Genomic DNA, 10,021 nt, shown 5'->3' on the forward strand with positions numbered 1-10,021 from the left:
AATGCTTTGGAGAGAGTGCAAAGAAGGTTTACCAGGATGTTGCCTGGTCTGGAAAGTTTTAGCTATGAAGAGAGGCTGAATAAACTCGGATTGTTTTCGTTGGAAGGACGGAGGCTGAGGGGAGACCTGATTGAGGTTTACAGAACTACGAGGTATAGAAAGGGTGAATAGTCAGAAGCTTTTTCCCAGGGTGGAAGATTAAATTACAAGGGAGCACAGGTTCAAGGTGAGAGGGGAAAGATTTGTGGGGATGTGCGGGGAAAGTATGTCATGCAGAGTGGTGGGTGCCTGGAACACATTGCTAGTGGAGGTGGTGGAGGAAAGCACGACAGCAACAGTGGAGGTGTATCTTGATAAACATATACATGGAGGGGGGGGGGGGGGGGAAATGGGGGGATATAGATCATTTGGGCAATAAATAAGGAATCTGCATTGGCTGAGGCTTGGTGGGCTGAAACGCCTATTCCTGTGCTGCAATGTTCTTTGTTTAGCAGCAGATAAAGCAAGGCAAGGATTGAGTCAGAAGATGTTAGTGTTGGAAATAGACAGTCATTTTGCGATATGGTTGCTTAAAAAAAAATTCAGGGCTAAATTTGCAGAGATTCTGAAGGTCATGACCATACTGCCTTCTCAGTCTTCTCTTCAGCTTTGGTAGTCTTTCCGTGTGCCTAATGTCAGATATCACTTGGCTAGTTCTCCTGGGTTCCACTTTTGAATGCAGGATATTATTTCAGTAACACTAACTCCTGCTGTCGAATGGAAAGACGGCAAGAATGGCTGCGCACTTAATACTCAGCCTGAACTTCAGCCGTTAGTGCACATGCAACTGTTCCTGATGCCTTTCCAGTCAGTGGCAGTTGCATTTGTGTTGTAGCAAATCTCAATTCCTGTCCAGCCCAGCAAGCACATATGATAGTTAACTCTTAATTCCAGAGTCATGGTTTCAAGCCACAAATTAGGTGAACATCTTTTAATTTAATATATATTCTTTATTATTTATTGAAGACACTAAACAATTGTGATGAATAAAGGCCCATGTCACAGGTACAAGGATTATAAAGTGTGAACAGGGTCTTCCTGGAAGAGCACAACTACCAAAGTACACAATTGGTTGTATTTATTAAAAACACCACAACCTCCACCAGCTGAAAGGACAAGGGCAGCAGAAGTACAAGGATGCCACCACTAAAGGATTCCCTCCAAGCCACACACCGTACTGTCTTGGAATTATAGGTTCTCCAATGCTAGGGGTCAGCACGATAGCAAGCAAAGTTGCTTCACAGCTCCAGGGTTCCAGGTTCATTTCCCGACTTGGGTCACTGTTTGTGTATAGTCTGTACGTTCTCCCCATGTCTGCACGTTCTCCCCGTGTCTGCGTGGATTTCCTCCTGGTGCCCAGATTTCCTCCCACACTGAAAGATGTGCGGGTTAGATGGACTGGCTATGCTAAATTGTCCTTAGTGTCCAAAAAAGGTTAGGTGGGGTTACAGGGATAGGGTGGAGGTGTGGGCTGAGGTGGGGTGCTCTTTCCAAGGACTGGTGCAGACTCGATGGGCTGAATGGCCTCCTACTATACTGTAAATTCTGATATATTGCTGTTTCTTCACTCGCTGGGTCCAAATGAGAGAACTCCTTTCCTATCACTGTGGGTTTACCGACACCACATAGATTGCAGTGGTTCAAGGCAGCAGCTTGCCCCCAACTTCTCAAGGGCAATCAAACATGGGCGATAAATGCTCACCTAACCAACACCCACGTCCATCAAAAGAGCCAAAGAGAAAATGCAGCACACTTCTCAAATCCTTTTCCACAACATCTGCAAAAGCCCCTCTTTTTAAAAAAAGATGCATTTCTACTGAGAATCTTTATAATAATGGAAAGCAAATGAAGGGAACATTTTGGGGGAAAGAGTCAATCCGAAAATGATTGCGTTTTGATTTAGCCCGCAATCAGACGTTTCAATCTGCTTCTCCAAACGTAACTGTCGTTGTTTGTCTAGTTGCAATTGATGAAAGGAGTTAGGAAAGGCCAGCTGCAGGGAAAAGCACCTCTCACTTTCTGCACTTGGCACTGCCTCTGCACGTCTTTCTCTAAAAGGATATCAAAAAAGTACTTTGGTGGAGGGGGGATACTGGGGCTCGGCTAGTGTTCAGATTCACCCCCTGTACAACCCTAACATATCCACCACTCTCTGAAGCTGTCTCTCAATGCTGCCAGACCCCCCACCCGGCATCTCCAGCATCTTCTCTTTCTATTACACATTTGCAGCATCCGCATTTCTTTTCGATGAGAGCACGGCTTTGACCAGCCGAACAAAGACAAGCAAAGTACCCCCCCCCGGGCCGGACAAATGTCCAAGTGCGGCCGAGCCACTTCAATGACGCCTCGGCTGGTTATAACCCGATTAAAATTATAACCAATTTTTTTCCCTATCGCCGTTGATTAAAACGATCAAAGTAATGCCGCCGCCCCCCCGCGATTAAAACGATCAAAGTGCCCACCCGCACACAACTAACCTGCCGCTGCTGCCAATGAGATTTAAACATGGCGGGAGAAGGGCGCGCGCCGCGAGGCTCGCCGGGAAAGGAACGCGCTGCAAACTGTCAGTGACTGACCGGCGGGCGGGGCCGCGGACACAGGGGCCTGGGTGCGGGGGGGCGGGGCCTGATATGGAGGCGGAGCCGGGGATTGGTTCGGGGATGGGGCCGGGAGCGAGGCTGGCATCGGGGCGGGGCCGGGGGATTGGGGGCGGGGCCTTCCACTCCAACATCAGTGTTGCTTTGGCAGCCCTTCAATGTCACACATGCGCACGGCTTTCCCTCTTCTTTTGAGTGGGTATTGTGAGTCATCATCAAAGGGGCACCGGCTGTGATCAGTCTCAATCCTGCTGGCAGGTGTCCTGTGGCAGTCAAAGGAAAATCTAAAATGTTAGGAATGAAGTCAGGTGTTTCTCATGAACAAGATTTTCATTATATTGTTAGTTCAGAGAGGGCGTGCACGGTCCCCATGAGAATAAGGTCACACTTTTAGCTGCTGTCTCATTTTGTCTCAATGCTTCGATTTCTTTGCCACCTTTCTGCATTTGTATTTCCCCTCTTAGCACGGTAGCATCGTGGTTAGCACAATTGCTTCACAGCTCCAGGGTCCCAGGTTTGATTCCTGGCTTGAATCACTGTGCGGAATCTGCACATTCTCCTAGTGTGTGCGTGGATTTCCTCCGGGTGCTCCGGTTTCCTCCCACAGTCCAAAAATGTGCGGGTTAGGTGGATTGGCCATGCTAAGTTGCCCTTAGTGTCCAAAATTGCCCTTAGTGTTGGGTGGGGTTACTGGGTTATGGGGATAGGGTGGAGGTGTGGGCTTGGGTAGGGTGCTCTTTCCAAGAGCTGGTGCAGACTTGATGGGCCGAATGACCTCCCGAACTGTAAATTCTATGTATCTATATATGTATCTCTTCTGTTCAGCTCCTCTACCTTTATTTTTGCTCATTTGTCTTTGTCATGTTTCTCCCATGATGTGGAGATGACGGTCGGCACAGTAAGAAGTCTGACAGCACCAGGTTAAAGTCCAACAGGTTTATTTGGAATCACTAGCTTTCAGGGCGCAGCTCCTCAATCAGATTCCAGGACTTTAACCTGGTGTTGTAAGACTTCTTAATGTTTCTCCCAGAGTAATTTCATGAAATGGTCTCCCAGTACATGGCAGCGTTACCCAAGCAGGGGATCTATAAGGAGATTTTGGGTGAGAAACTCATTAATGCATAATGGGGCAGCAGGGTAGCATGGGGGGCAGCAGGGTAGCATGGTGGTTAACATAAATGCTTCACAGCTCCAGGGTCCCAGGTTCGATTCCCGGCTGGGTCACTGTCTGTGTGGAGTCTGCACGTCCTCCCCCTGTGTGCGTGGGTTTCCTCCGGGTGCTCCGGTTTCCTCCCACAGTCCAAAGATGTGCGGGTTAGGTGGATTGGCCATGCTAAATTGCCCGTAGTGTCCTAATAAAAGTAGGGTTAAGGGGGAGGTTGTTGGGTTACGGGTATAGGGTGGATACGTGGGTTTGAGTAGGGTGATCATGGCTCGGCACAACATTGAGGGCCGAAGGGCCTGTTCTGTGCTGTACTGTTCTATGTAATGCCTTTTTTTGGCATTACCCATGTTCTTAAAGTGCCAAGATGGCTTCCACGGTGCACAGTCACATCTGTAATATCGGTACAGGTGTTAGTGTATGTCCAGTGGATATACAGAGCCAGTAGATAATGGCATCCCTTAGATTTTACATCCGCAGTGCCATTTTGGAGCTCAATACGCCAGCCAACTCCCTGCCTTAACCGGTAAGATTTGCGCACGAGCAGTTGGGAGAGGGCACATCCTGACTGAGACACAGCCAGAGTGAGTATGTGTATTTGGGAATGTGGAGCACTGGAAATTCAGTTCAGAGGGGGAAAGGTGCCTTTTGCTTTCTAACTTTTTAATTTTCAGAGAGTAAACATGCCGTGTTGCAGGTGTAGAGGCTATAAGGGAGAGAGCTGATTGGTATGTGTTATAACACCCATGGAGGTCACGGGGTATGTACCATTCATTTCCCCATGACCTCCACAGAATATGAACGTCCCCAGTAATGAGTGAGGCTACTCCTTTAATGAGGGGAGCCCCCACCATATAAAACCCCAACAGGGTGCAGTTCGGGAAGGGAGATCTTTCGTGGAGAGGAGATTTGTGTATTGTAAATAAAGAGTATCGCTTTGCATCCTACTTGCCGGCTCATGCTTATTCTCTCAGCATGGATACTACAGCAAGTAGTGGGTCATTTCCTGTTAACTTAAATTATTTTCTAATTGGCATAAATTTAAGGTAAGGTAAGTATGACTGGGGAACGCAATCCCATGTTTTGCACGACCTGTATGTGGAATTCCTAGACGTTCCCTGCAGTCTGGATGACCACATTTGCAGAAAATGCCACAGGTTTGATGAGCGTGAAAGCCAGATTGCAGAGCTTTAATGTCACTGGAGGCACGGGAACATTAGGAAGAAGAGTAAGAGAGAGGGAAGAAGCAACCTAGACAGCCCAATTCTTTCCGGGATGTCAATGAAGAATTAATCTGAGTACGATACAAGGAACCAATTTCCCATCCAATTACAGTTCCTCAGTAACTGACCATCAAAGCGTCTATTTGGCCAATGCAAAAAGAAGAGACACTAAAAAATAACATCCAAAACAAATTTAAACTCAATCACAGAACTGTCACTGCAAAAGGAAACCATTTGGCCCATTGTGTCTGCACCGGCTCTCCGAATGAACTTTTCATCTAATACAATTTTCCTTCCTTCTCCCCATAACGTGACACATTCTTCCATTCCAGATAACTATCTAATTCCCTTTTCAACAAAATGGTCCTCACTGCTCCAATTGACATAAGTGAAGTTCCTCATCACTGGAACCATTCTTGTGAATAAAAGCAAATTACTGGGGATGCTGGAATCTGAAACGAAAGAGAAAATGCTGAAAAATCTCAGCAGGTCTGACAGCATCTGGAGGGAGAAAAAAGAGCTAACGTTTTGAGTCCGATGACTCTTCGTCAAAGCATTCTTGTGAATCTTTTCTGCACTCCCTCCAATGCCTTCCTTTCTGATGTAGGGCACACAGAACTGGGCACAATACTCCAGCTGAGGCCAAATTAGTCTCATATGACATAATCTCCTTGCTGAAGTACTCTATATCAGGGTTTTGCAAATTGCGGGCCCTGGGCGGGTGTCAGGAGGGACATGATGGTGGCGTTCCTGATCATGGGAGAAATGCCCAAATGCCGCAACTGACTTTTAAATGGAATGATGTAGTTTTCCGGCCACAAGTGGCGGCAGATAGCAATTTGCGTGTCCGGCACATACATTGACGTCATGGGCCCTGTCCATCCATGCTTTTGCCGCAAACTAAGGAGGAGATTTCCTTCATTTTCTAGCTGCAAGCAAGCAAGGCAACAGGACTGGGGCTGGTTTAGCACAGGGCTAAATAGCTGGCTTTGAAAGCAGACCAAGGCAGGCTAGCAGCATGGTTCAGTTCCCGTACCAGCCTCCCCGAACAGGCGCCGGAATGTGGCGACGAGGGGCTTTTCACAGTAACTTCATTTGAAGCCTACTTGTGACAATAAGCGATTTTCATTTCATTTTCAGAACTGTGATGAACGAAAGATGGGACATTTTAAACAAAGATAAAAACAAAATCAGGAATAAAAAGCAGTATAACAATGATTTCTTGAGGTATGGCTTTGTTAATTAGAACCATAGAAAAGTTACAGCATAGAAGATGGCCATTCAGCGCATCTTGTCCATGCCAGTCCACGGATACCCAATTGCCCTTTCATATCCCACCTTCCAAAGTGCCAATGCAAATCAGGATGCATAACCCAAGTTTGTTATATGCAGGGAAGTACTGGCAAATGAGAATTTAAAACCCTCAAAACGTCAAAGGCATTTCAAGACTAATCTCTTGATTTCTTTTAAAAGGATGCAGAAAGAACTTAAATCATTAGCTGAAGTCCTGAGCAGAATTGTAAGATTGAATGACAAAGTAAGTGAGATCGTGAGGACCAAGCAGCCTCACCTGTTGCATTAAAGGTAAGTTGAAATGGTATGTTGCGAAGATCACCCACAGTGGGTCATGAAGGTCAGCTGGCATGTGTGATGAATGTCAGCCAGTGTGGGTGGTAAAGGTGGGCCTCGAAGGTCACCTGGAGTCAGTCACGAAGGTCAGCCGGCATGGGTCGCGAAGGTTGCTGGCGTGGGTCTCAAAGGTTGGCCAGCATGGGTCCTGAGGGTCAGCTCGTTAATAAAAGTGGGTCCTGGGAAAAAAGGTTTGGAAAAACACTGCTCTATATCCCTGTTAATTTTGAATCCTTTATTTTATATTGTCTCTCCATATTCTTCCCTTCAAAATGAATCACTTCACATTTCTCCACTTTGAAGATCATCTGCTACCCCTCTGCCAATTCTCTTTTTTAAAAATATTTTTATTAGGGTATTTGCAAGTTTTTATAATAGTAACAATAACAGCGACATAAACATGATACAATAAGCATTTCCACCCCATCCCTATCTTCACACATCCCAACAATAAAACAAGTCTGCCCCCCCTACTTTTGGAATTCTGCTTCTGCTGACATTTTAATTTTCCCCGAGAAATTCAATGAACGGCTGCCACCTCCAAGTGAACCCTAACATTGATCCTCTTAAGGCAAACTTTATTTTCTCGAGACTGAGAAACCCAGCCATGTCACTAACCCAGGCTTCGAGTCCTTCCACATTAATAAGACCTATCTCCGGGCTACCAGGGAGGCAAAGGCCGACACTCCAAAGATCGCCACACCCAGACTCGGCACCACCCGTGTTTTTAGTACCGTGGACATTGCCTTAGAGAAACCCTGCCAAAATCCCCTAAGCTTTGGGCATGCCCAAAACATGTGGACATGATTCGCTGGGCTTCCCGCGTACCTCGCACACTTGTCCTCAACCCCAAAAAACTTGCCATCTGGGCCACCGTAATGTGTGCCCGGTGGACTACCTTGAACTGTATCAGGCTAAGCCTGGAACATGATGATGATGTGTTAATCCTGCTTAGGGCATCCGTCCACAGACCCACCTCTATCTCTCTTCCTAGCTCGTCTTCCCACTTGCCTTTAAGCTCCTCCACTGGAGTTTCCCCCGATTCCAAAAATTCCTGGTAGATATCTGATACCTTCCCTCTCCCACCCAGGTACTGGAGACTACTCTATCCTGTATCCCCTGTGGCAGCAGCAGCGGGAAGGCCGGCACCGGTTTTCCCAGGATGTCTCGCACCTGCAGATACCTAAATCCATTCCCTGCTGGCAATTCAAATTGATCCTCCAAGGCTTTTAAGCTGGGGAAGCTCCCATCTATAAATAGATCCTTCATCCTCCTAATTCCTGGCCTTTGCCATCTCCGGGACCCAACATGGGGGGCTTCGAGTCCCTCCACATTAATAAGACCTGTCTCCGGGCTACCAGGGAGGCAAAGGCCAAGACGTCAGCCTCTTTCGTCCCATGAACCCCCGGCTCTTCCGACACTCCAAAGATCGCCACATCCAGACTCGGCACCACCCGTGTTTTTAGTACCGTGGACATTGCCTTAGCGAAACCCTGCCAAAATCCCCTAAGCTTCGGGCATGCCCAAAACATGGTACATCATGTACCAGAAGGTGATTTAGCGGTTTGGATCAGTAATTGGCTAGCTGAAAGAAGACAGAGGGTGGTGGTTGATGGCAAATGTTCATCCTGGAGTTCAGTTACTAGTGGTGTACCGCAAGGATCTGTTTTGGGGCCATTGCTGTTTGTCATTTTTATAAATGACCTGGAAGAGGGTGTAGAAGGATGGGTTAGTAAATTTGCAGATGACACGAAGGTCGGTGGAGTTGTGGATAGTGCTTAAGGATGTTATAGGATACAGAGGGACATAGATAAGCTGCAGAGCTGGGCTGAGGGGTGGCAGATGGAGTTTAATGCGGAAAAGTGTGAGGTGGTTCACTTTGGAAGGAGTAACAGGAATGCAGAGTACTGGGCTAATGGCAAGATTCTTGGTAGTGTAGATGAACAGAGAGATCTCGGCATCCAGGTACATAAATCCCTGAAAGTTGCCACCCAGGTTAATAGGGCTGTTAAGAAGGCATATGGTGTGCTAGCCTTTATCAGCAGGGGGATTGAGTTTCGGAGCCACAAGGTCATGCTGCAGCTGTACATAACTCTGGTGCGGCCGCACCTGGAGTACTGCGTGCAGTTCTGGTCACCACATTATAGGAAGGATGTGGAAGCTTTGGAAAGGGTTCAGAGGAGGTTTACTAGGATGTTGCCTGGTATGGAAGGAAGGTCTTACGAGGAAAGGCTCAGAGACTTGAGGTTGTTTTCGTTAGAGAGGAGAAGGCTGAGAGGTGACTTAATAGAGACATATAAGATAGTCAGAGGGTTAGATAGGGTGGACAGTGAGAGTCTTTTTCCTTGGATGGTGATGACCAACACGAGGGGACATAGCTTTAAATTGAGGGGTGGTAGATATAGGACAGATATCAGAGGCAGTTTCTTTACTCAGAGAGTAGTAGGGGTGTGGAACGCCCTGCCTGCAACAGTAGTAGACTCGCCAACTTTAAGGGCATTTAAGTGGTCACTGGATAGACATATGGATGAAAATGGAATAGTGTAGGTCAGATAGGCTTCAGATGGTTTCACAGGTCGGCGCAACATCAAGGGCCGAAGGGCCCGTACTGCGCTGTAATGTTCTATGTTCTATGTTCTATGACAGGTGAGAATGGGGCAGTAACGGGCCAAATATAGTTATGTACCACTTACCACCACACTCTCACTCCTGACATAAATTGCACCATTTATGATTTGTGTTAAAATGGATTTGAATTCCTGTTTGTTTCAGGTGGGAAGCTGCTTTTAATTTTCAAGTCATGGTCCTGCACCGGTTGTAGAACCCCAATGGAATTTTGAAGTACTGGTGCTGTCTCAAGCTGTCGAACCAGCAGCCGTTAAAAGGAGTGCTGCAAGTTTCCAAGGAGATAATTATGTCGAAATGTTATCGGTTCAGGAGGACATCCATCTCCTTGCCTTCTGCCAAGGGTGTGGAACGCCCTGCCTGCAACAGGAGTAGACACACCAACTTTAAGGGCATTTAAGTGGTCACTGGATAGACATATGGATGAAAATGGAATAGTGTAGGTCAGATAGGCTTCAGATGGTTTCACAGGTCGGCGCAACATCGAGGGCCGAAGGGCCCGTACTGCGCTGTAGTGTTCTATGTTCTATGTTCTAACATCTCGCCTACCCGGTACAAACCGATGATTATTATAAATCGGCATCCAAACCGAGGCTCCCTCCACTGTCCTATATCTCCTCCACCACCGGACTTGTGGAGTATCGGGCCGGCGAGAATAGGAGAGGTGCCGTTATCAGTGCACCCAAACTTGTGTCTTTACATGACGCCGCCTTCATCCGTCCCTCTGCCTATTCAACCAAATTTGT

General features: G+C 47.2%; 1 protein-coding gene across 6 annotated transcripts in view; it reads right to left on the bottom strand.

Moving 5' to 3' along the window:
- The window catches only part of mcph1 (microcephalin 1), a 410,735-nt gene extending 408,091 nt beyond the window's left edge, over nt 1-2,644 (bottom strand). For all 6 annotated transcript variants that reach the window (XM_038800431.1, XM_038800430.1, XM_038800427.1 and 3 more), the window contains exon 1: nt 2,517-2,644. The gene's annotated coding sequence lies outside the window, so the exon portion shown is untranslated. The remainder of the gene's footprint in view (nt 1-2,516) is intronic.
- Nucleotides 2,645-10,021: the final 7,377 nt, after the last annotated feature.

The sequence above is a fragment of the Scyliorhinus canicula genome, chromosome 6, assembly GCF_902713615.1.
Source record: "Scyliorhinus canicula chromosome 6, sScyCan1.1, whole genome shotgun sequence".
Classification (NCBI taxonomy): domain Eukaryota; kingdom Metazoa; phylum Chordata; class Chondrichthyes; order Carcharhiniformes; family Scyliorhinidae; genus Scyliorhinus; species Scyliorhinus canicula.